The following is a 5,549-nucleotide window of genomic DNA, read 5'->3' on the forward strand; positions in this document are numbered from 1 at the left end:
TGTTGGGTTACTTTTCTCAGGGAGAAATCAGAAGCTTTTGGGAAATTCAAACTATTCAAGGTAATGGTAGAGAATGAAACTGATAAGAAAATCAAATGTTTGAGATTAGATCAAGGAGGTGAATTCACATCTAAGGAATTTAATACATTTTGTGAAGTGAATGAAATCAGAAGACAATTATTAGCACCTCGAACACCCTAGTAGAATGGAGTTGTGGAAAGGAAGAACAAAACTATTTTGGATGCAGCTAGAAGCATGATGTCAAAAGAAAATATACCTCATGTGTATTGGAGAGAAGCAGTGAATACAACTATTTACACATTCAACAGAGTTCACATCAAAGGTGAAATCGGTAAGACCCCTCATGAACTATGGTTTGGTAATACTCCTACTCTTAAATATTTCAAAATATTTGGAAGCAAATGTTATATTAGGAGAGATGATTATATTGGAAAATTTGATCCTATAAGTGATGAAGGAATATTTCTTGGTTATTCATCAAAGAGCAAGGCACATAGATGTTTTAATAAGAGATTGTAGAAAATCATTGAGAGTGCAAATGTGAAGATTGATGAACAGTTTAGAGGTAATTCAAGGTCTATGGACTCTGAACCGATAGTTGAGATAATCACAAATTAACCTACATTGAGCACACCGGTACAAAATGTTGATCCAGTCACACTGACATCATTTAAGAATTCCACAGTGACTGAAGAACAACAACAAGTGAATACACCTAGGTATGTAAGATTGAATCACTCTGAAAGTCAAATAATTGGGAATAAGTATCAAGGTGTAATGACTAGAGGAAGACTGGCAAATGAAGAGGTATGTTTAATTTCTCAAATTGAACTAGCAACTATTAATGAGGCATGTGAAGATAAATATTGGATTAAGGCTATGGAAGATGAATTGGAACAAATTGAAAAGAATAACACATGGACATTGGTTCCCCGACCTAAACACAAAAATGTAATTGGAACTAAATGGGTATTTAGAAATAAACTTAATGAAAATGGTAAGGTAATCAGAAACAAAGAAAGATTAGTGTGTAAGGGATATTCAGAGAAAGAAGGAATTGACTACAATGAAACCTTTGCACCAGTAGCTAGAATTGAGGCAGTCAGATTATTTCTAGCATTTGTAGCACACAAGAACTATAAAGTATATCAAATGGATGTTAAATGTGCATTTCTGAATGGTGATCTTGAAGAGGAAGTTTACGTTAAACAACCTGATGGATTTTATTTGACAAATGACAAAGATATGGTTTGTAGGTTAAGGAAAGCTTTATATGGATTGAAGCAAGCTCCTAGAGCTTGGTATGCTAGATTGGACAAATATCTTTTGAAGTTTGGTTATACTAAAGGTAACGCTGACAACAACTTATATTGCAAAGTGACTAATGATGACATCTTGGTTATTGAAGTTTTTGTTGATGATGTCATTTTTGGAGGAGAAAAAGGATTGTGTAAAGACTTTTCTAATAAGATGCAAGAAGAATTTGAAATGTCTATGATTGGGGAGATAAAATTCTTTTTAGGATTGTAGATTTCACAAACTGATTAAGGTATATTCATAAATCAATCAAAGTACTTAAAATAACTACTAAAGAAATTTGGTATGGAAAACTCTAAACCGATAAGTGCTCCTATGACTACAACTGATAAACTATCATTGAAGGATGAATCAACACTTGTTAATCTGACAAGATATAAATCCATGATTGGAGGTTTACTGTATTTGACACAAACAAGACCTAATATTATGAATGTAGTATGTATTCTTTCAAGATTTTAGAGTAATCCTAAGGAAAATCATGAATCAGCAGTGAAAAGAATTTTCCGGTATCTACAAGGCACAACAAATCTTGGTTTATGGTATCCTAAAGATGAAAATTTTGATTTATGTGTATACATAGATGCAAATTGGGTAGGAGATGTAGATGACAGAAAGAGCACCACCGATGAAGCATTTTATCTTGGTAGCAGATTAATTTTATGGTTGAGCAAGAAACAAAGTTGTACATCATTATCAACAACAAAATTAGAATATGTTGCAGCAACAACTAATTTTACACAGGTATTATGGATTAAGCAAATGTTGAAGGACATAAAGGTAAAATCCAAAGAACCTATAATCATTTACTGTGATAATATGGAAGAAATTAATATATCTAAGAATCCGTTATTTCACTCTAAAACTAAACATGTTTCTATCAAATTCAATTTTCTGAAAGAGAATGTTGAAGCAAAAGAAGTGAAATTGGTTTATGTGAATACTAAAGAACAAATTGAAGATATCTTTACTAAGCCTTTGCCTAAGGAAACTTTTGAATATCTCAGAGAGCAGCTTGGCGTTATACCCTCACCGGTAGAGAATTCGATAGTTGGAGCATGGCATCAGACTAACAGAATTAATAGAGAAATTTTTTTTCCGGCTTTGATGAAGGAGAGATACTTCTCAGGGGGGTAGATTGGATAAATTTGGTTATAACAATTGGTATTTATGAACTGATTGTATTTGGTTTTGTATTTCATTGGCATTTGATGTCAAAGGGGGAGAGATATCTATGGAAAAACACATTATCTTTTTGGGAGATATTATTCCTAGGAGGAGAAATATTATGTATTTTGATTTCTCGTAATTGATCTCTTTGGGAGATTGTTGGTTTTTGGTTTTTGACATTTTTGCTTTGGGACTTAGATGGTTTTTCCATCTTGTGTTGCCATCAATGCCAAAGGGGGAGATTGTTGGTATTATGGATGTGTTGCATTAGTTTTGTCATTGATGTCAACACTTATCAGCACTGGAGATCTTTGGTTATGTTCAATGGCATGTTCAGTGACTTATGTACAGTCATCGATATTTAGTTCACCGATAGGTTATATTATTCACCGACACTGAGGATGATCTATTATCATCTAGATATTACTTGTTTATGTCGAAGATATTGTTTGGACACTTGGTTTTGGTGATTTGGTTATTGGTCTAATCGAGTTTGCATATTTCTTGTTATCGGCAAATAGGCCTAGGTTATGGACCAACAAACATTATCTATTCCAGATCAACACGACACATTATGGAGATGTCTTATTGATTGGTTATTATTATAAATGCATTGAGCCGATATGATGCATCGCATATTGATTCATTTGTAATTGATTTAATTGTAATATTCTTAGTAAGTCGACCTACACATTTGGTCTTAGGTTTTGGTATATATGTAAGATCTCATTTATGAGATTATGTATAAGGTGTGGTAGAGTATTATAACAAGGTATATGTTGGTATATGCATACTCCAATGAGACATTGTAGGTGATTGAAGGTTTTTTCATTGATGGAAACCTTACAATCCTATGACACCAGCAAGGCATTTCACCAGCACCAGCAAGATCAAACTCTACACTAGCACTTAGATCACCGGTACCGGCACAGAGGCCAACAAGATTTTTGTTGTAATATATTTTTTTATTATTATTAAATCTTTGTAAGCCAACTTGGCATGATGTAAAATGACTCCTATATAAAGAGAGATCATTATAGAACATTAAAAAAAGAAGGAAGCGAGATATGGAATATAATTAGGTAGACCTATTATGCGAATTATAGGTTAAAGGTTTATGTAAGAAGCAGAGAAGAAACTGGTACTGGATCTGGCATTATAGATGCTATTTTGAAGCAGTACAAGACACTAGATTTATACAATCTATTTTTTAAGTCAGTGAGACTTCTATTTTGAGCAGTGTGCTCTAGGCACTTGGCCTTCCTGCATGTGCAGGCCCCTCTTGTAGTAGTAATATTCTCTTATTGGCCAGTAAGTGAATATTATGGGTCACAAATCCCACTGAGGTTTTTCCCGCACTGGGTTTCCTTGTTAAAACATTGTGTTATGGTGTGTCTTTCATGTGGTTGTTTATATCTCTATTTATTGCATTACTTTTAGCTTACTGATACATAGTTTTAATATGCTCTACATGTTTCAAGTTAAGAAAATCTAAATACCAGTTAGATATTGATTCACCCCCCCTCTCAGTATCTGTGAGAATCCTAACAATTGGTATCAGAGCTTGGTCCTCTATTTTCAGAAGCCTAATAGCTTGAGGAAGATCTTGACACCAGTAGACATGGAAAATTTAATGAAGCAATTGGAAGCAGCTCTCTTAGATTTTGATACAGAAAAGTTGAAAAATATCAAACTTGAAGATGATCTAAAAGAAGCTCAGGAAATTATTCAAGCACTTCAAGAAAATCTTACCATTACAAGAAACAAGAGAAGAGAACTCTATGAAAAGATGCAAATTGAGGATGATGAAAAAGAAACTCCAAATGAGCAGATATGCAAGCTAAAATAAGAGAACATGGAAACAAAGAATGAGATGCAGGATATGACTATGAGATTTTGTAAAGAAATTGAAGATAGAAAGAAGAATGAAGAAGATTTGACCAAAAGACTAAGTGACACAGCAAATGAGAACACTAGACTTAGCTATGAAAATGATTTGTTGAAGATAGATCTGATGCATACACAGAATGACTCCAATGAACTGATGAGGCAGAAAGAGATCTTAGAAAGAGAATTGAATATTGAAAATCAGCATAAAGAAAAATTCAAGAAAAGCTCAGAAGAACTTGGTAACTTGGTGAAGAATCAGAAACCCAAAGGTGACACTTGTGGAATTAGCTTTGAAGTTGGAGAAAGCTCTGGTACTACAAACACACAGGATCATAGTAAACTGGTAAGACAACCTACTGCTTACAAATTTAATGGAAAATGTTTTAACTGTAATAAGTATGGTCATAGAGCAAATCAATGTAGATCTAGAAGTTATCAGAACACGAATGCACCCACCGGTCAATATTCAAAATGCAACAAAGATGGTCATAACTCTAAAAAATTGCAGAATGAATGCTAGATGTTATGTTTGTGGAAGATTTGGACACCTATCTAATCAATATAGAACACAAACCGACATAGGTTAAGGGAAAGCTATTCAGAAGAATAATGTGACTTGTTATGCATGTAACAAAATTGGGCATATTGCTAAATTTTGTAGAAGCAAGTCCTCACCGGCAAATAACAATGGTCCTAGCTTGAAAGGAAAAGAAAAGGTTGAAGAGGTTAAGCATGAATTTTAAAAACAATGGATTAGAAAGTTAGACATAAATAATGTTGGAAATACTCCTCCACCAGTAGAACCAATCAACACTCCATTAGCAGAACAGAGTAGTACTCCATCGACATGAAGCTCTTCATCAAATTGAAGAAAGTTTCCTTGGGGGTTTGAAAATCAAATGAGACATATGCTATTATTCCCTTGGTTGATGGTAAAAAGAAGAAATTACTTCTATACCGGCAAATGAAGTTAAGTGATTACTTAACCAACATGCATTAATTGTGGTAGTTGGTGAAAATGACATTATAAATCAGTGGTTTTGGCTCCATTTCACTTCACTGTGAATTCAAACACTCGAAGAGCGTGAAATCTCTAGAGCTAAGGCATTTTGAGCGAAGAAGCAAAGGATTTCAGCATTCATCTTTCCAAA

The sequence above is a fragment of the Cryptomeria japonica genome, chromosome 3 (assembly GCF_030272615.1).
Source record: "Cryptomeria japonica chromosome 3, Sugi_1.0, whole genome shotgun sequence".
Taxonomy (NCBI): domain Eukaryota; kingdom Viridiplantae; phylum Streptophyta; class Pinopsida; order Cupressales; family Cupressaceae; genus Cryptomeria; species Cryptomeria japonica.